Source organism: Astatotilapia calliptera, chromosome 3, assembly GCF_964374335.1.
Source record: "Astatotilapia calliptera chromosome 3, fAstCal68.1, whole genome shotgun sequence".
Lineage (NCBI taxonomy): Eukaryota > Metazoa > Chordata > Actinopteri > Cichliformes > Cichlidae > Astatotilapia > Astatotilapia calliptera.
Window position 1 is genome coordinate 22,811,369 of NC_137424.1, and position 24,724 is coordinate 22,836,092.

The window sequence follows — 24,724 nt, forward strand, 5'->3', positions numbered from 1 at the left end:
GGTCTTTTAATACACCCCTTCTCTGGATCAAAAGCGGTTCAATGACATGAAAATGAAAGGCTTATAGCACCAGGTATTCCCAGGCAGTCTCCCATCCAAGTACTAACCAAGCCCAGCCCTGCTTAGCTTCCGAGATTAGACGAGGTCTGGCGTGCTCAGGGTGGTATGGCCGTAAGCTGCTGGCCCCAGCACAATGTCTCAATTTATGGATTCAACTGATTAGGTGGCAAGTACCTGAAGTTACGAAGACAATCCTTTAACCATACCTGCATGTTTGCATAATACCCTAACCCAAAGGCTCAGTTTAGCATTTATCTAACAGCACAGGCCCTGGATTGTTGAAGATGGCCTCAGGAACCAGCACAGGGCCTGGTGTGTTGTACATGGCCACAGCAAGAAGCACAGGGCCTGGTTTGGTGAAGATGGCCTCGGCGAGAAGCGCAGGGCCTGGTGTGATGTGACTGGCCTGAGCAAGAGCCACAGGCCCTGGTGTGGTGTAAGTGGCCTCAGCCAGAAGCCACAGGCACTGGTGTGGTGTAAGTGGCCTCAGCCAGCAGCCACAGGCCCTGGTGTGGTGTAAGTGGCCTCAGCCAGCAGCCACAGGCCCTGGTGTGGTGTAAGTGGCCTCAGCCAGCAGCCACAGGCCCTGGTGTGGTGTAAGTGGCCTCAGCCAGCAGCCACAGGCCCTGGTGTGGTGTAAGTGGCCTCAGCCAGCAGCCACAGGCCCTGGTGTGGTGTAAGTGGCCTCAGCCAGAGCCACAGGCCCTGGTATAGTGTAGGTGGCCTCAACCAGTGCCACAGGCCCTGGTGGGGTGTAAGTGGCCTGAGCAAGAGCCACAGACCCTGGTGTGGTGTAATTGGCCTCAATAGCAACTAATGCCCTGGTGTGGTGTAGGTGGCCTCAGCCAGCAGCCACAGGCCCTGGTGTGGTGTAAGTGGCCTCAGCCAGTGCCACAGGCCCTGGTGTGGTGTAAGGGGCCTCAATAGCAACTAATGCCCTGGTGTGGTGTAGGTGGCCTCAGCCAGCAGCCACAGGCCCTGGTGTGGTGTAGGTGGCCTCAGCCAGCAGCCACAGGCCCTGATGTGGTGTAAGTGGCCTCAATAGCAACTAATGCCCTGGTGTGGTGTAAGTGGCCTCAGCCAGCAGCCACAGGCACTGGTGTGGTGTAAGTGGCCTCAGCCAGCAGCCACAGGCCCTGGTGTGGTGTAAGTGGCCTCAGCCAGCAGCCACAGGCCCTGGTGTGGTGTAAGTGGCCTGAGCAAGAGCCACAGGCCCTGGTGTGGTGTAAGTGGCCTCAGCCAGAAGCCACAGGCACTGGTGTGGTGTAAGTGCCCTCAGCCAGCAGCCACAGGCCCTGGTGTGGTGTAAGTGGCCTCAGCCAGCAGCCACAGGCCCTGATGTGGTGTAAGTGGCCCCAGCCGGTCACTCAGGCCCTGGTGTGGTGTAGGCGGCATCAGCTAGCAGCACAAGACATTGGAAAAGAGCCAAAAGCAATGTCGTTAATGTGCCCTCATTAATGGGCAGCTGCTTTTGGTCTTTTAATACACCCCTTCTCTGGATCAAAAGCGGTTCAATGACATGAAAATGAAAGGCTTACAGCACCAGGTATTCCCAGGTAGTCTCCCATCCAAATACTAACCAAGCCCAGCCCTGCTTAGCTTCCGAGATCAGACGAGGTCGGGCATGCTCAGGGTGGTATGGCCGTAAGCTGCTGGCCCCAGCACAATGTCTCAATTTATGGATTCAACTGATTAGGTGGCAAGTACCTGAAGTTACGAAGACAATCCTTTAACCATACCTGCATGTTTGCATAATACCCTAACCCAAAGGCTCAGTTTAGCATTTATCTAACAGCACAGGCCCTGGATTGTTGAAGATGGCCTCAGGAACCAGCACAGGGCCTGGTGTGTTGTACATGGCCACAGCTAGCAGCACAGGGCCTGGTTTGGTGAAGATGGCCTCGGCCAGAAGCGCAGGGCCTGGTGTGATGTGAGTGGCCTGAGCAAGAGCCACAGGCCCTGGTGTGGTGCAAGTGGCCTCAGCCAGAAGCCACAGGCACTGGTGTGGTGTAAGTGGCCTCAGCCAGCAGCCACAGGCCCTGGTGTGGTGTAAGTGCCCTCAGCCAGCAGCCACAGGCCCTGGTGTGGTGTAAGTGGCCTCAGCCAGCAGCCACAGGCCCTGATGTGGTGTAAGTGGCCTCAGCCGGTCACTCAGGCCCTGGTGTGGTGTAGGTGGCATCAGCTAGCAGCACAAGACATTGGAAAACAGCCAAAAGCAATGTCGTTAATGTGCCCTCATTAATGGGCAGCTGCTTTTGGTCTTTTAATACACCCCTTCTCTGGATCAAAAGCGGTTCAATGACATGAAAATGAAAGGCTTATAGCACCAGGTATTCCCAGGCAGTCTCCCATCCAAGTACTAACCAAGCCCAGCCCTGCTTAGCTTCCGAGATTAGACGAGGTCGGGCGTGCTCAGGGTGGTATGGCCGTAAGCTGCTGGCCCCAGCACAATGTCTCAATTTATGGATTCAAGTGATTAGGTGGCAAGTACCTGAAGTTACGAAGACAATCCTTTAACCATACCTGCATGTTTGCATAATACCCTAACCCAAAGGCTCAGTTTAGCATTTATCTAACAGCACAGGCCCTGGATTGTTGAAGATGGCCTCAGGAACCAGCACAGGGCCTGGTGTGTTGTACATGGCCACAGCAAGAAGCACAGGGCCTGGTTTGGTGAAGATGGCCTCGGCGAGAAGCGCAGGGCCTGGTGTGATGTGACTGGCCTGAGCAAGAGCCACAGGCCCTGGTGTGGTGTAAGTGGCCTCAGCCAGAAGCCACAGGCACTGGTGTGGTGTAAGTGGCCTCAGCCAGCAGCCACAGGCCCTGGTGTGGTGTAAGTGGCCTCAGCCAGCAGCCACAGGCCCTGGTGTGGTGTAAGTGGCCTCAGCCAGCAGCCACAGGCCCTGGTGTGGTGTAAGTGGCCTCAGCCAGCAGCCACAGGCCCTGGTGTGGTGTAAGTGGCCTCAGCCAGCAGCCACAGGCCCTGGTGTGGTGTAAGTGGCCTCAGCCAGAGCCACAGGCCCTGGTATAGTGTAAGTGGCCTCAACCAGTGCCACAGGCCCTGGTGGGGTGTAAGTGGCCTGAGCAAGAGCCACAGACCCTGGTGTGGTGTAATTGGCCTCAATAGCAACTAATGCCCTGGTGTGGTGTAGGTGGCCTCAGCCAGCAGCCACAGGCCCTGGTGTGGTGTAAGTGGCCTCAGCCAGTGCCACAGGCCCCGGTGTTGTATAAGGGGCCTCAATAGCAACTAATGCCCTGGTGTGGTGTAGGTGGCCTCAGCCAGCAGCCACAGGCCCTGGTGTGGTGTAAGTGGCCTCAGCCAGTGCCAAAGGCCCTGATGTGGTGTAAGTGGCCTCAATAGCAACTAATGCCCTGGTGTGGTGTAAGTGGCCTCAGCCAGCAGCCACAGGCACTGGTGTGGTGTAAGTGGCCTCAGCCAGCAGCCACAGGCCCTGGTGTGGTGTAAGTGGCCTCAGCCAGCAGCCACAGGCCCTGGTGTGGTGTAAGTGGCCTGAGCCAGCAGCCACAGGCCCTGGTGTGGTGTATGTGGCCTCAGCCAGAAGCCACAGGCACTGGTGTGGTGTAAGTGCCCTCAGCCAGCAGCCACAGGCCCTGGTGTGGTGTAAGTGACCTCAGCCAGCAGCCACAGGCCCTGGTGTGGTGTAAGTGGCCTCAGCCAGCAGCCACAGGCCCTGGTGTGGTGTAAGTGGCCTCAGCCAGTGCCACAGGCCCTGGTGTGGTGTAAGTGGCCTGAGCAAGAGTCACAGACCCTGGTGTGGTGTAATTGGCCTCAATAGCAACTAATGCCCTGGTGTGGTGTAGGTGGCCTCAGCCAGCAGCCACAGGCCCTGGTGTGGTGTAAGTGGCCTCAGCCAGTGCCACAGGCCCTGGTGTGGTGTAAGTGGCCTGAGCAAGAGCCACAGGCCCTGGTGTGGTGTAAGTGGCCTCAGCCAGCAGCCACAGGCCCTGGTGTGGTGTAAGTGGCCTGAGCAAGAGCCACAGGCCCTGGTGTGGTGTAAGTGGCCTCAGCCAGAAGCCACAGGCACTGGTGTGGTGTAAGTGCCCTCAGCCAGCAGCCACAGGCCCTGGTGTGGTGTAAGTGACCTCAGCCAGCAGCCACAGGCCCTGGTGTGGTGTAAGTGGCCTCAGCCAGCAGCCACAGGCCCTGGTGTGGTGTAAGTGGCCTCAGCCAGTGCCACAGGCCCTGGTGTGGTGTAAGTGGCCTGAGCAAGAGTCACAGACCCTGGTGTGGTGTAATTGGCCTCAATAGCAACTAATGCCCTGGTGTGGTGTAGGTGGCCTCAGCCTGCAGCCACAGGCCCTGATGTGGTGTAAGTGGCCCCAGCCGGTCACTCAGGCCCTGGTGTGGTGTAGGTGGCATCAGCTAGCAGCACAAGACATTGGAAAAGAGCCAAAATCAATGTCGTTAATGTGCCCTCATTAATGGGCAGCTGCTTTTGGTCTTTTAATACACCCCTTCTCTGGATCAAAAGCGGTTCAATGACATGAAAATGAAAGGCTTACAGCACCAGGTATTCCCAGGTAGTCTCCCATCCAAGTACTAACCAAGCCCAGCCCTGTTTAGCTTCCGAGATCAGACGAGGTCGGGCATGCTCAGGGTGGTATGGCCGTAAGCTGCTGGCCCCAGCACAATGTCTCAATTTATGGATTCAACTGATTAGGTGGCAAGTACCTGGAGTTACGAAGACAATCCTTTAACCATACCTGCATGTTTGCATAATACCCTAACCCAAAGGCTCAGTTTAGCATTTATCTAACAGCACAGGCCCTGGATTGTTGAAGATGGCCTCAGGAACCAGCACAGGGCCTGGTGTGTTGTACATGGCCACAGCTAGCAGCACAGGGCCTGGTTTGGTGAAGATGGCCTCGGCCAGAAGCGCAGGGCCTGGTGTGATGTGAGTGGCCTGAGCAAGAGCCACAGGCCCTGGTGTGGTGTAAGTGGCCTCAGCCAGAAGCCACAGGCACTGGTGTGGTGTAAGTGGCCTCAGCCAGCAGCCACAGGACCTGGTGTGGTGTAAGTGGCCTCAGCCAGCAGCCACAGGCCCTGGTGTGGTGTAAGTGGCCTCAGCCAGCAGCCACAGGCCCTGGTGTGGTGTAAGTGGCCTCAGCCAGCAGCCACAGGCCCTGGTGTGGTGTAAGTGGCCTCAGCCAGAGCCACAGGCCCTGGTGTAGTGTAAGTGGCCTCAGCCAGTGCCACAGGCCCTGGTGTGGTGTAAGTGGCCTGAGCAAGAGCCACAGACCCTGGTGTGGTGTAATTGGCCTCAATAGCAACTAATGCCCTGTTGTGGTGTATGTGGCCTCAGCCAGCAGCCACAGGCCCTGGTGTAGTGTAAGTGGCCTCAGCCAGTGCCACAGGCCCTGGTGTGGTGTAAGTGGCCTGAGCAAGAGCCACAGACCCTGGTGTGGTGTAATTGGCCTCAATAGCAACTAATGCCCTGTTGTGGTGTAAGTGGCCTCAGCCAGTGCCACAGGCCCTGGTGTGGTGTAAGGGGCCTCAATAGCAACAAATGCCCTGGTGTGGTGTAAGTGGCCTCAGCCAGCAGCCACAGGCACTGGTGTGGTGTAAGTGGCCTCAGCCAGCAGCCACAGGCCCTGGTGTGGTGTAAGTGGCCTCAGCCAGCAGCCACAGGCCCTGGTGTGGTGTAAGTGGCCTGAGCCAGCAGCCACAGGCCCTGGTGTGGTGTAAGTGGCCTCAGCCAGAAGCCACAGGCACTGGTGTGGTGTAAGTGCCCTCAGCCAGCAGCCACAGGCCCTGGTGTGGTGTAAGTGACCTCAGCCAGCAGCCACAGGCCCTGGTGTGGTGTAAGTGGCCTCAGCCAGCAGCCACAGGCCCTGGTGTGGTGTAAGTGGCCTCAGCCAGTGCCACAGGCCCCGGTGTGGTGTAAGTGGCCTGAGCAAGAGTCACAGACCCTGGTGTGGTGTAATTGGCCTCAATAGCAACTAATGCCCTGGTGTGGTGTAGGTGGCCTCAGCCAGCAGCCACAGGCCCTGGTGTGGTGTAAGTGGCCTCAGCCAGTGCCACAGGCCCTGGTGTGGTGTAAGTGGCCTGAGCAAGAGCCACAGGCCCTGGTGTGGTGTAAGTGGCCTCAGCCAGCAGCCACAGGCCTTGGTGTGGTGTAAGTGGCCTGAGCAAGAGCCACAGGCCCTGGTGTGGTGTAAGTGGCCTCAGCCAGAAGCCACAGGCACTGGTGTGGTGTAAGTGCCCTCAGCCAGCAGCCACAGGCCCTGGTGTGGTGTAAGTGACCTCAGCCAGCAGCCACAGGCCCTGGTGTGGTGTAAGTGGCCTCAGCCAGCAGCCACAGGCCCTGGTGTGGTGTAAGTGGCCTCAGCCAGTGCCACAGGCCCTGGTGTGGTGTAAGTGGCCTGAGCAAGAGTCACAGACCCTGGTGTGGTGTAATTGGCCTCAATAGCAACTAATGCCCTGGTGTGGTGTAGGTGGCCTCAGCCAGCAGCCACAGGCCCTGGTGTGGTGTAAGTGGCCTCAGCCAGTGCCACAGGCCCTGGTGTGGTGTAAGTGGCCTGAGCAAGAGCCACAGACCCTGGTGTGGTGTAATTGGCCTCAATAGCAACTAATGCCCTGGTGTGGTGTAAGTGGCCTCAGCCAGCAGCCACAGGCCCTGGTGTGGTGTAAGTGGCCTCAGCCAGCAGCCACAGGCCCTGGTGTGGTGTAAGTGGCCTCAGCCAGCAGCCACAGGCCCTGGTGTGGTGTAAGTGGCCTCAGCCAGAGCCACAGGCCCTGGTGTGGTGTAAGTGGCCTCAGCCAGTGCCACAGGCCCTGGTGTGGTGTAAGTGGCCTGAGCAAGAGCCAAAGACCCTGGTGTGGTGTAATTGGCCTCAATAGCAACTTATGCCCTGGTGTGGTGTAAGTGGCCTCAGCCAGTAGCCACAGGCCCTGGTGTGGTGTAAGTGGCCTCAATAGCAACTAATGCCCTGGTGTGGTGTAAGTGGCCTCAGCCAGCAGCCACAGGCCCTGGTGTGGTGTAAGTGGCCTCAGCCAGCAGCCACAGGCCCTGGTGTGGTGTAAGTGGCCTGAGCAAGAGCCACAGGCCCTGGTGTGGTGTAAGTGGCCTCAGCCAGAAGCCACAGGCACTGGTGTGGTGTAAGGGGCCTCAATAGCAACTAATGCCCTGGTGTGGTGTAAGTGACCTCAGCCAGCAGCCACAGGCCCTGGTGTGGTGTAAGTGGCCTCAGCCAGCAGCCACAGGCCCTGGTGTGGTGTAAGTGGCCTCAGCCAGTGCCACAGACCCTGGTGTGGTGTAATTGGCCTCAATAGCAACTAATGCCCTGGTGTGGTGTAAGTGGCCTCAGCCAGCAGCCACAGGCCCTGGTGTGGTGTAAGTGGCCTCAGCCAGCAGCCACAGGCCCTGATGTGGTGTAAGTGGCCCCAGCCGGTCACTCAGGCCCTGGTGTGGTGTAGGTGGCATCAGCTAGCAGCACAAGACATTGGAAAACAGCCAAAAGCAATGTCGTTAATGTGCCCTCATTAATGGGCAGCTGCTTTTGGTCTTTTAATACACCCCTTCTCTGGATCAAAAGCGGTTCAATGACATGAAAATGAAAGGCTTACAGCACCAGGTATTCCCAGGTAGTCTCCCATCCAAGTACTAACCAAGCCCAGCCCTGCTTAGCTTCCGAGATCAGACGAGGTCGGGCGTGCTCAGGGTGGTATGGCCGTAAGCTGCTGGCCCCAGCACAATGTCTCAATTTATGGATTCAACTGATTAGGTGGCAAGTACCTGAAGTTACGAAGACAATCCTTTAACCATACCTGCATGTTTGCATAATACCCTAACCCAAAGGCTCAGTTTAGCATTTATCTAACAGCACAGGCCCTGGATTGTTGAAGATGGCCTCAGGAACCAGCACAGGGCCTGGTGTGTTGTACATGGCCACAGCTAGCAGCACAGGGCCTGGTGTGATGTGAGTGGCCTCGGCCAGAAGCCACAGGCACTGGTGTGGTGTAAGTGGCCTCAGCCAGCAGCCACAGGCCCTGGTGTGGTGTAAGTGGCCTCAGCCAGCAGCCACAGGCCCTGGTGTGGTGTAAGTGGCCTCAGCCAGCAGCCACAGGCCCTGGTGTGGTGTAAGTGGCCTCAGCCAGAGCCACAGGTCCTGGTGTGGTGTAAGTGGCCTCAGCCAGTGCCACAGGCCCTGGTGTGGTGTAAGTGGCCTCAGCCAGAAGCCACAGGCCCTGGTGTGGTGTAAGTGGCCTCAGCCAGCAGCCACAGGCCCTGGTGTGGTGTAATTGGCCTCAGCCAGAGCCAAAGGTCCTGGTGTGGTGTAAGTGGCCTCAGCCAGTGCCACAGGCCCTGGTGTGGTGTAAGTGGCCTGAGCAAGAGCCACAGACCCTGGTGTGGTGTAATTGGCCTCAATAGCAACTAATGCCCTGGTGTGGTGTAGGTGGCCTCAGCCAGCAGCCACAGGCCCTGGTGTGGTGTAAGTGGCCTCAATAGCAACTAATGCCCTGGTGTGGTGTAAGTGGCCTCAGCCAGCAGCCACAGGCCCTGGTGTGGTGTAAGTGGCCTCAGCCAGAGCCACAGGTCCTGGTGTGGTGTAAGTGGCCTCAGCCAGAGCCACAGGTCCTGGTGTGGTGTAAGTGGCCTCAGCCAGTGCCACAGGCCCTGGTGTGGTGTAAGTGGCCTCAGCCAGCAGCCACAGGCCCTGGTGTGGTGTAAGTGGCCTCAGCCAGCAGCCACAGGCCCTGGTGTGGTGTAAGTGGCCTCAGCCAGCAGCCACAGGCCCTGGTGTGGTGTAAGTGGCCTCAGCCAGCAGCCACAGGCCCTGGTGTGGTGTAAGTGGCCTCAGCCAGAGCCACAGGTCCTGGTGTGGTGTAAGTGGCCTCAGCCAGTGCCACAGGCCCTGGTGTGGTGTAAGTGGCCTGAGCAAGAGCCACAGACCCTGTTGTGGTGTAATTGGCCTCAATAGCAACTAATGCCCTGGTGTGGTGTAGGTGGCCTCAGCCAGCAGCCACAGGCCCTGGTGTGGTGTCAGTGGCCTCAATAGCAACTAATGCCCTGGTGTGGTGTAAGTGGCCTCAGCCAGCAGCCACAGGCCCTGGTGTGGTGTAAGTGGCTTGAGCAAGAGCCACAGACCCTGGTGTGGTGTAATTGGCCTCAATAGCAACTAAGGCCCTGGTGTGGTGTAGGTGGCCTAAGCCAGCAGCCACAGGCCCTGGTGTGGTGTAAGTGGCCTCAGCCAGCAGCCACAGGCCCTGGTGTGGTGTAAGTGGCCTCAGCCAGCAGCCACAGGCCCTGATGTGGTGTAAGTGGCCCCAGCCGGTCACTCAGGCCCTGGTGTGGTGTAGGTGGCATCAGCTAGCAGCACAAGACATTGGAAAACAGCCAAAAGCAATGTCGTTAATGTGCCCTCATTAATGGGCAGCTGCTTTTGGTCTTTTAATACACCCCTTCTCTGGATCAAAAGCGGTTCAGTGACATGAAAATGAAATGCTTACAGCACCAGGTATTCCCAGGCGGTCTCCCATCCAAGTACTAACCAAGCCCAGCCCTGCTTATCTTCCGAGATCAGACGAGGTCGGGCGTGCTCAGGGTGGTATGGCCGTAAGCTGCTGGCCCCAGCACAATGTCTCAATTTATGGATTCAACTGATTAGGTGGCAAGTACCTGAAGTTACGAAGACAATCCTTTAACCATACCTGCATTTTTGCATAATACCCTAACCCAAAGGCTCAGTTTAGCATTTATCTAACAGCACAGGCCCTGGATTGTTGAAGATGGCCTCAGGAACCAGCACAGGGCCTGGTGTGTTGTACATGGCCACAGCAAGCAGCACAGGGCCAGGTTTGGTGAAGATGGCCTCGGCCAGAAGCACAGGGTCTGGTGTGATATGAGTGGCCTGAGCAAGAGCCACAGGCCCTGGTGTGGTGTAAGTGGCCTCAGCCAGAAGCCACAGGCCCTGGTGTGGTGTAGGTGGCCTCAGCCAGCAGCCACAGGCCCTTGTGTGGTGTAAGTGGCCTCAGCCAGCAGCCACAGGCCCTGGTGTGGTGTAAGTGGCCTCAGCCAGCAGCCACAGGCCCTGGTGTGGTGTAATTGGCCTCACTAGCAACTAAGGCCCTGGTGTGGTGTAAGTGGCCTCAGCCAGCAGCCACAGGCCCTGGTGTGGTGTAAGTGGCCTCAGCCAGTGCCACAGGCCCTGGTGTGGTGTAAGGGGCCTCAATAGCAACTAATGCCCTGGTGTGGTGTAAGTGGCCTCAGCCAGCAGCCACAGGCACTGGTGTGGTGTAAGTGCCCTCAACAAGATGCCACAGGCCCTGGTGTGGTGTAAGTGGCCTCAGCCAGCAGCCACAGGCCCTGGTGTGGTGTAAGTGGCCTCAGCCAGCAGCCACAGGTCCTGGTGTGGTGTAAGTGGCCCAAGCAAGAGCCACAGGCCCTGGTGTGGTGTAAGTGGCCTCAGCCAGAAGCCACAGGCACTGGTGTGGTGTAAGTGCCCTCAGCCAGCAGCCACAGGCCCTGGTGTGGTGTAAGTGACCTCAGCCAGCAGCCACAGGCCCTGGTGTGGTGTAAGTGGCCTCAGCCAGCAGCCACAGGCCCTGGTGTGGTGTAAGTGGCCTCAGCCAGTGCCACAGGCACTGGTGTGGTGTAAGTGGCCTGAGCAAGAGTCACAGACCCTGGTGTGGTGTAATTGGCCTCAATAGCAACTAATGCCCTGGTGTGGTGTAGGTGGCCTCAGCCAGCAGCCACAGGCCCTGGTGTGGTGTAAGTGGCCTCAGCCAGTGCCACAGGCCCTGGTGTGGTGTAAGTGGCCTGAGCAAGAGCCACAGACCCTCGTGTGGTGTAATTGGCCTCAATAGCAACTAATGCCCTGGTGTGGTGTAAGTGGCCTCAGCCAGCAGCCACAGGCCCTGGTGTGGTGTAAGTGGCCTCAGAAGCAAATAAGGCCGTATTGTGGTGTATGTGGCCTCAGCCAGGAGCCACAGGCCCTGGTGTGGTGTAAGTGGCCTGAGCAAGAGCCACAGACCCTGGTGTGGTGTAAGTGGCCTCAGCCAGCAGCCACAGGCCTTGGTGTGGTGTAAGTCGCCTCAGCCAGAAGCCACAGGCACTGGTGTGGTGTAAGTGGCCTCAGCCAGCAGCCACAGGCCCTGGTGTGGTGTAATTGGCCTCAATAGCAACTAAGGCCCTGGTGTGGTGTAAGTGGCCTCATCCAGAGCCACAGGCCCTGGTGTGGTGTAAGTGGCCTCAGAAGCAAATAAGGCCGTGGTGTGGTGTAAGTGGCCTCAGCCAGAAGCCACAGGCACTGGTGTGGTGTAAGTGGCCTCAGCCAGCAGCCACAGGCCCTGGTGTGGTGTAAGTGACTTCAGCCAGTGCCACAGGCCCTGGTGTGGTGTAAGTGGCCTGAGCAAGAGCCACCGACCCTGGTGTGGTGTAATTGGCCTCAATAGCAACTAATGCCCTGGTCTGGTGTAGGTGGCCTCAGCCAGCAGCCACAGGCCCTGGTGTGGTGTAAGTGGCCTCAGCCAGTGCCACAGGCCCTGGTGTGGTGTAAGGGGCCTCAATAGCAACTAATGCCCTGGTGTGGTGTAAGTGGCCTCAGCCAACAGCCACAGGCACTGGTGTGGTGTAAGTGCCCTCAGCCAGCAGCCATAGGCCCTGGTGTGGTGTAAGTGGCCTCAGCCAGCAGCCACAGGCCCTGGTGTGGTGTAAGTGGCCTGAGCAAGAGCCACAGGCACTGGTGTGGTGTAAGTGCCCTCAGCCAGCAGCCACAGGCCCTGGTGTGGTGTAAGTGGCCTCAGCCAGCAGCCACAGGCCCTGGTGTGGTGTAAGTGGCCTCAGCCAGCAGCCACAGGCCATGGTGTGGTGTAAGTGGCCTCAGCCAGCAGCCACAGGCCCTGGTGTGGTGTAAGTGGCCTCAGCCAGTGCCACAGGCCCTGGTGTGGTGTAAGTGGCCTGAGCAAGAGTCACAGACCCTGGTGTGGTGTAATTGGCCTCAATAGCAACTAATGCCCTGGTGTGGTGTAGGTGGCCTCAGCCAGCAGCCACAGGCCCTGGTGTGGTGTAAGTGGCCTCAGCCAGCAGCCCCAGGCCCTGGTGTGGTGTAAGTGGCCTGAGCAAGAGCCACAGACCCTGGTGTGGTGTAATTGGCCTCAATAGCAACTAATGCCCTGGTGTGGTGTAAGTGGCCTCAGCCCGCAGCCACAGGCCCTGGTGTGGTGTAAGTGAACTCATCCAGCAGCCACAGGCCCTGATGTGGTGTAAGTGGCCCCAGCCGGTCACTCAGGCCCTGGTGTGGTGTAGGTGGCATCAGCTAGCAGCACAAGACATTGGAAAACAGCCAAAAGCAATGTCGTTAATGTGCCCTCATTAATGGGCAGCTGCTTTTGGTCTTTTAATACACCCCTTCTCTGGATCAAAAGCGGTTCAATGACATGAAAATGAAAGGCTTATAGCACCAGGTATTCCCAGGCAGTCTCCCATCCAAGTACTAACCAAGCCCAGCCCTGCTTAGCTTCCGAGATTAGACGAGGTCGGGCGTGCTCAGGGTGGTATGGCCGTAAGCTGCTGGCCCCAGCACAATGTCTCAATTTATGGATTCAACTGATTAGGTGGCAAGTACCTGAAGTTACGAAGACAATCCTTTAACCATACCTGCATGTTTGCATAATACCCTAACCCAAAGGCTCAGTTTAGCATTTATCTAACAGCACAGGCCCTGGATTGTTGAAGATGGCCTCAGGAACCAGCACAGGGCCTGGTGTGTTGTACATGGCCACAGCAAGAAGCACAGGGCCTGGTTTGGTGAAGATGGCCTCGGCGAGAAGCGCAGGGCCTGGTGTGATGTGAGTGGCCTGAGCAAGAGCCACAGGCCCTGGTGTGGTGTAAGTGGCCTCAGCCAGAAGCCACAGGCACTGGTGTGGTGTAAGTGGCCTCAGCCAGCAGCCACAGGCCCTGGTGTGGTGTAAGTGGCCTCAGCCAGCAGCCACAGGCCCTGGTGTGGTGTAAGTGGCCTCAGCCAGCAGCCACAGGCCCTGGTGTGGTGTAAGTGGCCTCAGCCAGCAGCCACAGGCCCTGGTGTTGTGTAAGTGGCCTCAGCCAGCAGCCACAGGCCCTGGTGTGGTGTAAGTGGCCTCAGCCAGAGCCACAGGCCCTGGTATAGTGTAAGTGGCCTCAACCAGTGCCACAGGCCCTGGTGGGGTGTAAGTGGCCTGAGCAAGAGCCACAGACCCTGGTGTGGTGTAATTGGCCTCAATAGCAACTAATGCCCTGGTGTGGTGTAGGTGGCCTCAGCCAGCAGCCACAGGCCCTGGTGTGGTGTAAGTGGCCTCAGCCAGTGCCACAGGCCCTGGTGTGGTGTAAGGGGCCTCAATAGCAACTAATGCCCTGGTGTGGTGTAGTTGGCCTCAGCCAGCAGCCACAGGCCCTGGTGTGGTGTAAGTGGCCTCAGCCAGTGCCAAAGGCCCTGATGTGGTGTAAGTGGCCTCAATAGCAACTAATGCCCTGGTGTGGTGTAAGTGGCCTCAGCCAGCAGCCACAGGCACTGGTGTGGTGTAAGTGGCCTCAGCCAGCAGCCACAGGCCCTGGTGTGGTGTAAGTGGCCTCAGCCAGCAGCCACAGGCCCTGGTGTGGTGTAAGTGGCCTGAGCCAGCAGCCACAGGCCCTGGTGTGGTGTATGTGGCCTCAGCCAGAAGCCACAGGCACTGGTGTGGTGTAAGTGCCCTCAGCCAGCAGCCACAGGCCCTGGTGTGGTGTAAGTGACCTCAGCCAGCAGCCACAGGCCCTGGTGTGGTGTAAGTGGCCTCAGCCAGCAGCCACAGGCCCTGGTGTGGTGTAAGTGGCCTCAGCCAGTGCCACAGGCCCTGGTGTGGTGTAAGTGGCCTGAGCAAGAGTCACAGACCCTGGTGTGGTGTAATTGGCCTCAATAGCAACTAATGCCCTGGTGTGGTGTAGGTGGCCTCAGCCAGCAGCCACAGGCCCTGGTGTGGTGTAAGTGGCCTCAGCCAGTGCCACAGGCCCTGGTGTGGTGTAGGTGGCCTCAGCCAGCAGCCACAGGCACTGGTGTGGTGTAAGTGCCCTCAGCCAGCAGCCACAGGCCCTGGTGTGGTGTAAGTGGCCTCAGCCAGCAGCCACAGGCCCTGGTGTGGTGTAAGTGGCCTGAGCAAGAGCCACAGGCCCTGGTGTGGTGTAAGTGGCCTCAGCCAGAAGCCACAGGCACTGGTGTGGTGTAAGTGCCCTCAGCCAGCAGCCACAGGCCCTGGTGTGGTGTAAGTGACCTCAGCCAGCAGCCACAGGCCCTGATGTGGTGTAAGTGGCCCCAGCCGGTCACTCAGGCCCTGGTGTGGTGTAGGTGGCATCAGCTAGCAGCACAAGACATTGGAAAACAGCCAAAAGCAATGTCGTTAATGTGCCCTCATTAATGGGCAGCTGCTTTTGGTCTTTTAATACACCCCTTCTCTGGATCAAAAGCGGTTCAATGACATGAAAATGAAAGGCTTACAGCACCAGGTAGTCTCCCATCCAAGTACTAACCAAGCCCAGCCCTGCTTAGCTTCCGAGATCAGACGAGGTCGGGCATGCTCAGGGTGGTATGGCCGTAAGCTGCTGGCCCCAGCACAATGTCTCAATTTATGGATTCAACTGATTAGGTGGCAAGTACCTGAAGTTACGAAGACAATCCTTTAACCATACCTGCATGTTTGCATAATACCCTAACCCAAAGGCTCAGTTTAGCATTTATCTAACAGCACAGGCCCTGGATTGTTGAAGATGGCCTCAGGAACCAGCACAGGGCCTGGTGTGTTGTACATGGCCACAGCTAGCAGCACAGGGCCTGGTTTGGTGAAGATGGCCTCGGCCAGAAGCGCAGGGCCTGGTGTGATGTGAGTGGCCTGAGCAAGAGCCACAGGCCCTGGTGTGGTGCAAGTGGCCTCAGCCAGAAGCCACAGGCACTGGTGTGGTGTAAGTGGCCTCAGCCAGCAGCCACAGGCCCTGGTGTGGTGTAAGTGGCCTCAGCCAGCAGCCACAGGCCCTGGTGTGGTGTAAGTGGCCTCAGCCAGAGCCACAGGCCCTGGTGTGGTGTAAGTGGCCTCAGCCAGCAGCCACAGGCCCTGGTGTGGTGTAAGTGGCCTCAGCCAGAGCCACAGGCCCTGGTGTAGTTTAAGTGGCCACACCTAGTGCCACAGGCCTTGGTGTGGTGTAAGTGGCCTGAGCAAGAGCCACAGACCCTGGTGTGGTGTAATTGGCCTCAATAGCAACTAATGCCCTGGTGTGGTGTAGGTGGCCTCAGCCAGAGCCACAGGCCCTGGTGTGGTGTAAGTGGCCTCAGCCAGTGCCACAGGCCCTGGTGTGGTGTAAGGGGCCTCAATAGCAACTAATGCCCTGGTGTGGTGTAAGTGGCCTCAGCCAGCAGCCACAGGCCCTGGTGTGGTGTAAGTGGCCTCAGCCAGCAGCCACAGGCCCTGGTGTGGTGTAAGTGGCCTGAGCCAGCAGCCACAGGCCCTGGTGTGGTGTAAGTGGCCTCAGCCAGAAGCCACAGGCACTGGTGTGGTGTAAGTGCCCTCAGCCAGCAGCCACAGGCCCTGGTGTGGTGTAAGTGACCTCAGCCAGCAGCCACAGGCCCTGGTGTGGTGTAAGTGGCCTCAGCCAGCAGCCACAGGCCCTGGTGTGGTGTAAGTGGCCTCAGCCAGTGCCACAGGCCCTGGTGTGGTGTAAGTGGCCTGAGCAAGTGTCACAGACCCTGGTGTGGTGTAATTGGCCTCAATAGCAACTAATGCCCTGGTGTGGTGTAGGTGGCCTCAGCCAGCAGCCACAGGCCCTGGTGTGGTGTAAGTGGCCTCAGCCAGTGCCACAGGCCCTGGTGTGGTGTAAGTGGCCTGAGCAAGAGCCACAGGCCCTGGTGTGGTGTAAGTGCCCTCAGCCAGCAGCCATAGGCCCTGGTGTGGTGTAAGTGGCCTCAGCCAGCAGCCACAGGCCCTGGTGTGGTGTAAGTGGCCTCATCCAGCAGCCACAGGCCCTGATGTGGTGTAAGTGGCCCCAGCCGGTCACTCAGGCCCTGGTGTGGTGTAGGTGGCATCAGCTAGCAGCACAAGACATTGGAAAACAGCCAAAAGCAATGTCGTTAATGTGCCCTCATTAATGGGCAGCTGCTTTTGGTCTTTTAATACACCCCTTCTCTGGATCAAAAGCGGTTCAATGACATGAAAATGAAAGGCTTATAGCACCAGGTATTCCCAGGCAGTCTCCCATCCAAGTACTAACCAAGCCCAGCCCTGCTTAGCTTCCGAGATTAGACGAGGTCGGGCGTGCTCAGGGTGGTATGGCCGTAAGCTACTGGCCCCAGCACAATGTCTCAATTTATGGATTCAACTGATTAGGTGGCAAGTACCTGAAGTTACGAAGACAATCCTTTAACCATACCTGCATGTTTGCATAATACCCTAACCCAAAGGCTCAGTTTAGCATTTATCTAACAGCACAGGCCCTGGATTGTTGAAGATGGCCTCAGGAACCAGCACAGGGCCTGGTGTGTTGTACATGGCCACAGGAAGAAGCACAGGGCCTGGTTTGGTGAAGATGGCCTCGGCGAGAAGCGCAGGGCCTGGTGTGATGTGACTGGCCTGAGCAAGAGCCACAGGCCCTGGTGTGGTGTAAGTGGCCTCAGCCAGAAGCCACAGGCACTGGTGTGGTGTAAGTGGCCTCAGCCAGCAGCCACAGGCCCTGGTGTGGTGTAAGTGGCCTCAGCCAGCAGCCACAGGCCCTGGTGTGGTGTAAGTGGCCTCAGCCAGCAGCCACAGGCCCTGGTGTGGTGTAAGTGGCCTCAGCCAGCAGCCACAGGCCCTGGTGTGGTGTAAGTGGCCTCAGCCAGCAGCCACAGGCCCTGGTGTGGTGTAAGTGGCCTCAGCCAGAGCCACAGGCCCTGGTATAGTGTAAGTGGCCTCAACCAGTGCCACAGGCCCTGGTGGGGTGTAAGTGGCCTGAGCAAGAGCCACAGACCCTGGTGTGGTGTAATTGGCCTCAATAGCAACTAATGCCCTGGTGTGGTGTAGGTGGCCTCAGCCAGCAGCCACAGGCCCTGGTGTGGTGTAAGTGGCCTCAGCCAGTGCCACAGGCCCTGGTGTGGTGTAAGGGGCCTCAATAGCAACTAATGCCCTGGTGTGGTGTAGGTGGCCTCAGCCAGCAGCCACAGGCCCTGGTGTGGTGTAAGTGGCCTCAGCCAGTGCCAAAGGCCCTGATGTGGTGTAAGTGGCCTCAATAGCAACTAATGCCCTGGTGTGGTGTAAGTGGCCTCAGCCAGCAGCCACAGGCACTGGTGTGGTGTAAGTGGCCTCAGCCAGCAGCCACAGGCCCTGGTGTGGTGTAAGTGGCCTGAGCCAGCAGCCACAGGCCCTGGTGTGGTGTATGTGGCCTCAGCCAGAAGCCACAGGCACTGGTGTGGTGTAAGTGCCCTCAGCCAGCAGCCACAGGCCCTGGTGTGGTGTAAGTGACCTCAGCCAGCAGCCACAGGCCCTGGTGTGGTGTAAGTGGCCTCAGCCAGCAGCCACAGGCCCTGGTGTGGTGTAAGTGGCCTCAGCCAGTGCCACAGGCCCTGGTGTGGTGTAAGTGGCCTGAGCAAGAGTCACAGACCCTGGTGTGGTGTAATTGGCCTCAATAGCAACTAATGCCCTGGTGTGGTGTAGGTGGCCTCAGCCAGCAGCCACAGGCCCTGGTGTGGTGTAAGTGGCCTCAGCCAGTGCCACAGGCACTGGTGTGGTGTAAGGGGCCTCAATAGCAACTAATGCCCTGGTGTGGTGTAAGTGGCCTCAGCCAGCAGCCACAGGCACTGGTGTGGTGTAAGTGCCCTCAGCCAGCAGCCACAGGCCCTGGTGTGGTGTAAGTGGCCTCAGCCAGCAGCCACAGGCCCTGGTGTGGTGTAAGTGGCCTGAGCAAGAGCCACAGGCCCTGGTGTGGTGTAAGTGGCCTCAGCCAGAAGCCACAGGCACTGGTGTGGTGTAAGTGCCCTCAGCCAGCAGCCACAGGCCCTGGTGTGGTGTAAGTGACCTCAGCCAGCAGCCACAGGCCCTGATGTGGTGTAAGTGGCCCCAGCCGGTCACTCAGGCCCTGGTGTAGTGTAGGTGGCATCAGCTAGCAGCACAAGACATTGGAAAAGAGCCAAAAGCAATGTCGTTAATGTGCCCTCATTAATGGGCAGCTGCTTTTGGTCTTTTAATACACCCCTTCTCTGGATCAAAAGCGGTTCAATGACATGAAAATGAAAGGCTTACAGCACCAGGTATTCCCAGGTAGTCTCCCATCCAAATACTAACCAAGCCCAGCCCTGCTTAGCTTCCGAGATCAGACGAGGTCGGGCATGCTCAGGGTGGTATGGCCGTAAGCTGCTGGCCCCAGCACAATGTCTCAATTTATGGATTCAACTGATTAGGTGGCAAGTACCTGAAGTTACGAAGACAATCCTTTAACCATACCTGCATGTTTGCATAATACCCTAACCCAAAGGCTCAGTTTAGCATTTATCTAACAGCACAGGCCCTGGATTGTTGAAGATGGCCTCAGGAACCAGCACAGGGCCTGGTGTGTTGTACATGGCCACAGCTAGCAGCACAGGGCCTGGTTTGGTGAAGATGGCCTCGGCCAGAAGCGCAGGGCCTGGTGTGATGTGAGTGGCCTGAGCAAGAGCCACAGGCCCTGGTGTGGTGCAAGTGGCCTCAGCCAGAAGCCACAGGCACTGGTGTGGTGTAAGTGGCCTCAGCCAGCAGCCACAGGCCCTGGTGTGGTGTAGGTGGCCTCAGCCAGCAGCCACAGGCCCTGGTGTGGTGTAAGTGCCCTCAGCCAGCAGCCACAGGCCCTGGTGTGGTGTAAGTGGCCTCAGCCAGCAGCCACAGGCCCTGATGTGGTGTAAGTGGCCTCAGCCGGTCACTCAGGCCCTGGTGTGGTGTAGGTGGCATCAGCTAGCAGCACAAGACATTGGAAAACAGCCAAAAGCAATGTCGTTAATGTGCCCTCATTAATGGGCAGCTGCTTTTGGTCTTTTAATACACCCCTTCTCTGGATCAAAAGCGGTTCAATGACATGAAAATGAAAGGCTTATAGCACCAGGTATTCCCAGGCAGTCTCCCATCCAAGTACTAACCAAGCCCAGCCCTGCTTAGCTTCCGAGATTAGACGAGGTCGGGCGTGCTCAGGGTGGTATGGCCGTAAGCTGCTGGCCCCAGCACAATGTCTCAATTTATGGATTCAAGTGATTAGGTGGCAAGTACCTGAAGTTACGAAGACAATCCTTTAACCATACCTGCATGTTTGCATAATACCCTAACCCAAAGGCTCAGTTTAGCATTTATCTAACAGCACAGGCCCTGGATTGTTGAAGATGGCCTCAGGAACCAGCACAGGGCCTGGTATGTTGTACATGGCCACAGCAAGAAGCACAGGGCCTGGTTTGGTGAAGATGGCCTCGGCGAGAAGCGCAGGGCCTGGTGTGATGTGACTGGCCTGAGCAAGAGCCACAGGCCCTGGTGTGGTGTAAGTGGCCTCAGCCAGAAGCCACAGGCACTGGTGTGGTGTAAGTGGCCTCAGCCAGCAGCCACAGGCCCTGGTGTGGTGTAAGTGGCCTCAGCCAGCAGCCACAGGCCCTGGTGTGGTGTAAGTGGCCTCAGCCAGCAGCCACAGGCCCTGGTGTGGTGTAAGTGGCCTCAGCCAGCAGCCACAGGCCCTGGTGTGGTGTAAGTGGCCTCAGCCAGAGCCACAGGCCCTGGTATAGTGTAAGTGGCCTCAACCAGTGCCACAGGCCCTGGTGGGGTGTAAGTGGCCTGAGCAAGAGCCACAGACCCTGGTGTGGTGTAATTGGCCTCAATAGCAACTAATGCCCTGGTGTGGTGTAGGTGGCCTCAGCCAGCAGCCACAGGCCCTGGTGTGGTGTAAGTGGCCTCAGCCAGTGCCACAGGCCCTGGTGTGGTGTAAGGGGCCTCAATAGCAACTAATGCCCTGGTGTGGTGTAGGTGGCCTCAGCCAGCAGCCACAGGCCCTGATGTGGTGTAAGTGGCCCCAGCCGGTCACTCAGGCCCTGGTGTGGTGTAGGTGGCATCAGCTAGCAGCACAAGACATTGGAAAAGAGCCAAAATCAATGTCGTTAATGTGCCCTCATTAATGGGCAGCTGCTTTTGGTCTTTTAATACACCCCTTCTCTGGATCAAAAGCGGTTCAATGACATGAAAATGAAAGGCTTACAGCACCAGGTATTCCCAGGTAGTCTCCCATCCAAGTACTAACCAAGCCCAGCCCTGCTTAGCTTCCGAGATCAGACGAGGTCGGGCATGCTCAGGGTGGTATGGCCGTAAGCTGCTGGCCCCAGCACAATGTCTCAATTTATGGATTCAACTGATTAGGTGGCAAGTACCTGAAGTTACGAAGACAATCCTTTAACCATACCTGCATGTTTGCATAATACCCTAACCCAAAGGCTCAGTTTAGCATTTATCTAACAGCACAGGCCCTGGATTGTTGAAGATGGCCTCAGGAACCAGCACAGGGCCTGGTGTGTTGTACATGGCCACAGCTAGCAACACAGGGCCTGGTTTGGTGAAGATGGCCTCGGCCAGAAGCGCAGGGCCTGGTGTGATGTGAGTGGCCTGAGCAAGAGCCACAGGCCCTGGTGTGGTGTAAGTGGCCTCAGCCAGAAGCCACAGGCACTGGTGTGGTGTAAGTGGCCTCAGCCAGCAGCCACAGGCCCTGGTGTGGTGTAAGTGGCCTCAGCCAGCAGCCACAGGCCCTGGTGTGGTGTAAGTGGCCTCAGCCAGCAGCCACAGGCCCTGGTGTGGTGTAAGTGGCCTCAGCCAGCAGCCACAGGCCCTGGTGTGGTGTAAGTGGCCTCAGCCAGAGCCACAGGCCCTGGTGTAGTGTAAGTGGCCTCAGCCAGTGCCACAGGCCCTGGTGTGGTGTAAGTGGCCTGAGCAAGAGCCACAGACCCTGGTGTGGTGTAAGTGGCCTCAATAGCAACTAATGCCCTGGTGTGGTGTAGGTGGCCTCAGCCAGCAGCCACAGGCCCTGGTGTGGTGTAAGTGGCCTCAGCCAGTGCCACAGGCCCTGGTGTGGTGTAAGGGGCCTCAATAGCAACTAATGCCCTGGTGTGGTGTAAGTGGCCTCAGCCAGCAGCCACAGGCACTGGTGTGGTGTAAGTGGCCTCAGCCAGCAGCCACAGGCCCTGGTGTGGTGTAAGTGGCCTCAGCCAGCAGCCACAGGCCCTGGTGTGGTGTAAGTGGCCTGAGCCAGCAGCCACAGGCCCTGGTGTGGTGTAAGTGGCCTCAGCCAGAAGCCACAGGCACTGGTGTGGTGTAAGTGCCCTCAGCCAGCAGCCACAGGCCCTGGTGTGGTGTAAGTGACCTCAGCCAGCAGCCACAGGCCCTGGTGTGGTGTAAGTGGCCTCAGCCAGCAGCCACAGGCCCTGGTGTGGTGTAAGTGGCCTCAGCCAGTGCCACAGGCCCTGGTGTGGTGTAAGTGGCCTGAGCAAGAGTCACAGACCCTGGTGTGGTGTAATTGGCCTCAATAGCAACTAATGCCCTGGTGTGGTGTAGGTGGCCTCAGCCAGCAGCCACAGGCCCTGGTGTGGTGTAAGTGGCCTCAGCCAGTGCCACAGGCCCTGGTGTGGTGTAAGTGGCCTGAGCAAGAGCCACAGGCCCTGGTGTGGTGTAAGTGGCCTCAGCCAGCAGCCACAGGCCCTGGTGTGGTGTAAGTGGCCTGAGCAAGAGCCACAGGCCCTGGTGTGGTGTAAGTGGCCTCAGCCAGAAGCCACAGGCACTGGTGTGGTGTAAGTGCCCTCAGCCAGCAGCCACAGGCCCTGGTGTGGTGTAAGTGACCTCAGCCAGCAGCCACAGGCCCTGGTGTGGTGTAAGTGGCCTCAGCCAGCAGCCACAGGCCCTGGTGTGGTGTAAGTGGCCTCAGCCAGTGCCACAGGCCCTGGTGTGGTGTAAGTGGCCTGAGCAAGAGTCACAGACCCTGGTGTGGTGTAATTGGCCTCAATAGCAACTAATGCCCTGGTGTGGTGTAGGTGGCCTCAGCCTGCAGCCACAGGCCCTGATGTGGTGTAAGTGGCCCCAGCCGGTCACTCAGGCCCTGGTGTGGTGTAGGTGGCATCAGCTAGCAGCACAAGACATTGGAAAAGAGCCAAAATCAATGTCGTTAATGTGCCCTCATTAATGGGCAGCTGCTTTTGGTCTTTTAATACACCCCTTCTCTGGATCAAAAGCGGTTCAATGACATGAAAATGAAAGGCTTACAGCACCAGGTATTCCCAGGTAGTCTCCCATCCAAGTACTAACCAAGCCCAGCCCTGTTTAGCTTCCGAGATCAGACGAGGTCGGGCATGCTCAGGGTGGTATGGCCGTAAGCTGCTGGCCCCAGCACAATGTCTCAATTTATGGATTCAACTGATTAGGTGGCAAGTACCTGAAGTTACGAAGACAATCCTTTAACCATACCTGCATGTTTGCATAATACCCTAACCCAAAGGCTCAGTTTAGCATTTATCTAACAGCACAGGCCCTGGATTGTTGAAGATGGCCTCAGGAACCAGCACAGGGCCTGGTGTGTTGTACATGGCCACAGCTAGCAGCACAGGGCCTGGTTTGGTGAAGATGGCCTCGGCCAGAAGCGCAGGGCCTGGTGTGATGTGAGTGGCCTGAGCAAGAGCCACAGGCCCTGGTGTGGTGCAAGTGGCCTCAGCCAGAAGCCACAGGCACTGGTGTGGTGTAAGTGGCCTCAGCCAGCAGCCACAGGCCCTGGTGTGGTGTAAGTGGCCTCAGCCAGCAGCCACAGGCCCTGGTGTGGTGTAAGTGGCCTCAGCCAGAGCCACAGGCCCTGGTGTGGTGTAAGTGGCCTCAGCCAGCAGCCACAGGCCCTGGTGTGGTGTAAGTGGCCTCAGCCAGAGCCACAGGCCCTGGTGTAGTTTAAGTGGCCACACCTAGTGCCACAGGCCTTGGTGTGGTGTAAGTGGCCTGAGCAAGAGCCACAGACCCTGGTGTGGTGTAATTGGCCTCAATAGCAACTAATGCCCTGGTGTGGTGTAGGTGGCCTCAGCCAGAGCCACAGGCCCTGGTGTGGTGTAAGTGGCCTCAGCCAGTGCCACAGGCCCTGGTGTGGTGTAAGGGGCCTCAATAGCAACTAATGCCCTGGTGTGGTGTAAGTGGCCTCAGCCAGCAGCCACAGGCCCTGGTGTGGTGTAAGTGGCCTCAGCCAGCAGCCACAGGCCCTGGTGTGGTGTAAGTGGCCTGAGCCAGCAGCCACAGGCCCTGGTGTGGTGTAAGTGGCCTCAGCCAGAAGCCACAGGCACTGGTGTGGTGTAAGTGCCCTCAGCCAGCAGCCACAGGCCCTGGTGTGGTGTAAGTGACCTCAGCCAGCAGCCACAGGCCCTGGTGTGGTGTAAGTGGCCTCAGCCAGCAGCCACAGGCCCTGGTGTGGTGTAAGTGGCCTCAGCCAGTGCCACAGGCCCTGGTGTGGTGTAAGTGGCCTGAGCAAGAGTCACAGACCCTGGTGTGGTGTAAGTGGCCTCAATAGCAACTAATGCCCTGGTGTGGTGTAGGTGGCCTCAGCCAGCAGCCACAGGCCCTGGTGTGGTGTAAGTGGCCTCAGCCAGTGCCACAGGCCCTGGTGTGGTGTAAGTGGCCTGAGCAAGAGCCACAGGCCCTGGTGTGGTGTAAGTGCCCTCAGCCAGCAGCCATAGGCCCTGGTGTGGTGTAAGTGGCCTCAGCCAGCAGCCACAGGCCCTGGTGTGGTGTAAGTGGCCTCATCCAGCAGCCACAGGCCCTGATGTGGTGTAAGTGGCCCCAGCCGGTCACTCAGGCCCTGGTGTGGTGTAGGTGGCATCAGCTAGCAGCACAAGACATTGGAAAACAGCCAAAAGCAATGTCGTTAATGTGCCCTCATTAATGGGCAGCTGCTTTTGGTCTTTTAATACACCCCTTCTCTGGATCAAAAGCGGTTCAATGACATGAAAATGAAAGGCTTATAGCACCAGGTATTCCCAGGCAGTCTCCCATCCAAGTACTAACCAAGCCCAGCCCTGCTTAGCTTCCGAGATTAGACGAGGTCGGGCGTGCTCAGGGTGGTATGGCCGTAAGCTACTGGCCCCAGCACAATGTCTCAATTTATGGATTCAACTGATTAGGTGGCAAGTACCTGAAGTTACGAAGACAATCCTTTAACCATACCTGCATGTTTGCATAATACCCTAACCCAAAGGCTCAGTTTAGCATTTATCTAACAGCACAGGCCCTGGATTGTTGAAGATGGCCTCAGGAACCAGCACAGGGCCTGGTGTGTTGTACATGGCCACAGGAAGAAGCACAGGGCCTGGTTTGGTGAAGATGGCCTCGGCGAGAAGCGCAGGGCCTGGTGTGATGTGACTGGCCTGAGCAAGAGCCACAGGCCCTGGTGTGGTGTAAGTGGCCTCAACCAGAAGCCACAGGCACTGGTGTGGTGTAAGTGGCCTCAGCCAGCAGCCACAGGCCCTGGTGTGGTGTAAGTGGCCTCAGCCAGCAGCCACAGGCCCTGGTGTGGTGTAAGTGGCCTCAGCCAGCAGCCACAGGCCCTGGTGTGGTGTAAGTGGCCTCAGCCAGCAGCCACAGGCCCTGGTGTGGTGTAAGTGGCCTCAGCCAGCAGCCACAGGCCCTGGTGTGGTGTAAGTGGCCTCAGCCAGAGCCACAGGCCCT

At 58.0% G+C, this 24,724-nt stretch overlaps 7 non-coding genes and 7 pseudogenes across 7 annotated transcripts; all 14 read right to left on the reverse strand.

Moving 5' to 3' along the window:
• Window positions 1-58: 58 nt before the first annotated feature.
• Window positions 59-177, reverse strand: LOC145427394 (5S ribosomal RNA; annotated as a pseudogene).
• A 1,414-nt stretch (window positions 178-1,591) lies between these two features.
• Window positions 1,592-1,710, reverse strand: LOC145427110 (5S ribosomal RNA). The gene has a single exon (XR_013907834.1). It is a non-coding gene; the product is annotated as a 5S ribosomal RNA (ribosomal RNA).
• Window positions 1,711-2,375: 665 nt separating this feature from the next.
• Window positions 2,376-2,494, reverse strand: LOC145427306 (5S ribosomal RNA; annotated as a pseudogene).
• Window positions 2,495-4,577: 2,083 nt separating this feature from the next.
• Window positions 4,578-4,696, reverse strand: LOC145426889 (5S ribosomal RNA). The gene has a single exon (XR_013907610.1). It is a non-coding gene; the product is annotated as a 5S ribosomal RNA (ribosomal RNA).
• Window positions 4,697-7,641: 2,945 nt separating this feature from the next.
• On the reverse strand, window positions 7,642-7,760 carry LOC145427565 (5S ribosomal RNA). Its single transcript, XR_013908107.1, has one exon. It is a non-coding gene; the product is annotated as a 5S ribosomal RNA (ribosomal RNA).
• Window positions 7,761-9,525: 1,765 nt separating this feature from the next.
• Window positions 9,526-9,644, reverse strand: LOC145426833 (5S ribosomal RNA). The gene has a single exon (XR_013907552.1). It is a non-coding gene; the product is annotated as a 5S ribosomal RNA (ribosomal RNA).
• Window positions 9,645-12,472: 2,828 nt separating this feature from the next.
• Window positions 12,473-12,591, reverse strand: LOC145427307 (5S ribosomal RNA; annotated as a pseudogene).
• Window positions 12,592-14,519: 1,928 nt separating this feature from the next.
• On the reverse strand, window positions 14,520-14,628 carry LOC145427446 (5S ribosomal RNA; annotated as a pseudogene).
• Window positions 14,629-16,237: 1,609 nt separating this feature from the next.
• LOC145427308 (5S ribosomal RNA) lies at window positions 16,238-16,356 on the reverse strand (annotated as a pseudogene).
• Window positions 16,357-18,282: 1,926 nt separating this feature from the next.
• On the reverse strand, window positions 18,283-18,401 carry LOC145427112 (5S ribosomal RNA). The gene has a single exon (XR_013907836.1). It is a non-coding gene; the product is annotated as a 5S ribosomal RNA (ribosomal RNA).
• Window positions 18,402-19,106: 705 nt separating this feature from the next.
• LOC145427309 (5S ribosomal RNA) lies at window positions 19,107-19,225 on the reverse strand (annotated as a pseudogene).
• Window positions 19,226-20,242: 1,017 nt separating this feature from the next.
• LOC145426676 (5S ribosomal RNA) lies at window positions 20,243-20,361 on the reverse strand. The gene has a single exon (XR_013907387.1). It is a non-coding gene; the product is annotated as a 5S ribosomal RNA (ribosomal RNA).
• Window positions 20,362-22,287: 1,926 nt separating this feature from the next.
• LOC145426890 (5S ribosomal RNA) lies at window positions 22,288-22,406 on the reverse strand. Its single transcript, XR_013907611.1, has one exon. It is a non-coding gene; the product is annotated as a 5S ribosomal RNA (ribosomal RNA).
• A 1,609-nt stretch (window positions 22,407-24,015) lies between these two features.
• LOC145427311 (5S ribosomal RNA) lies at window positions 24,016-24,134 on the reverse strand (annotated as a pseudogene).
• Between the last annotated feature and the right edge of the window lie 590 nt (window positions 24,135-24,724).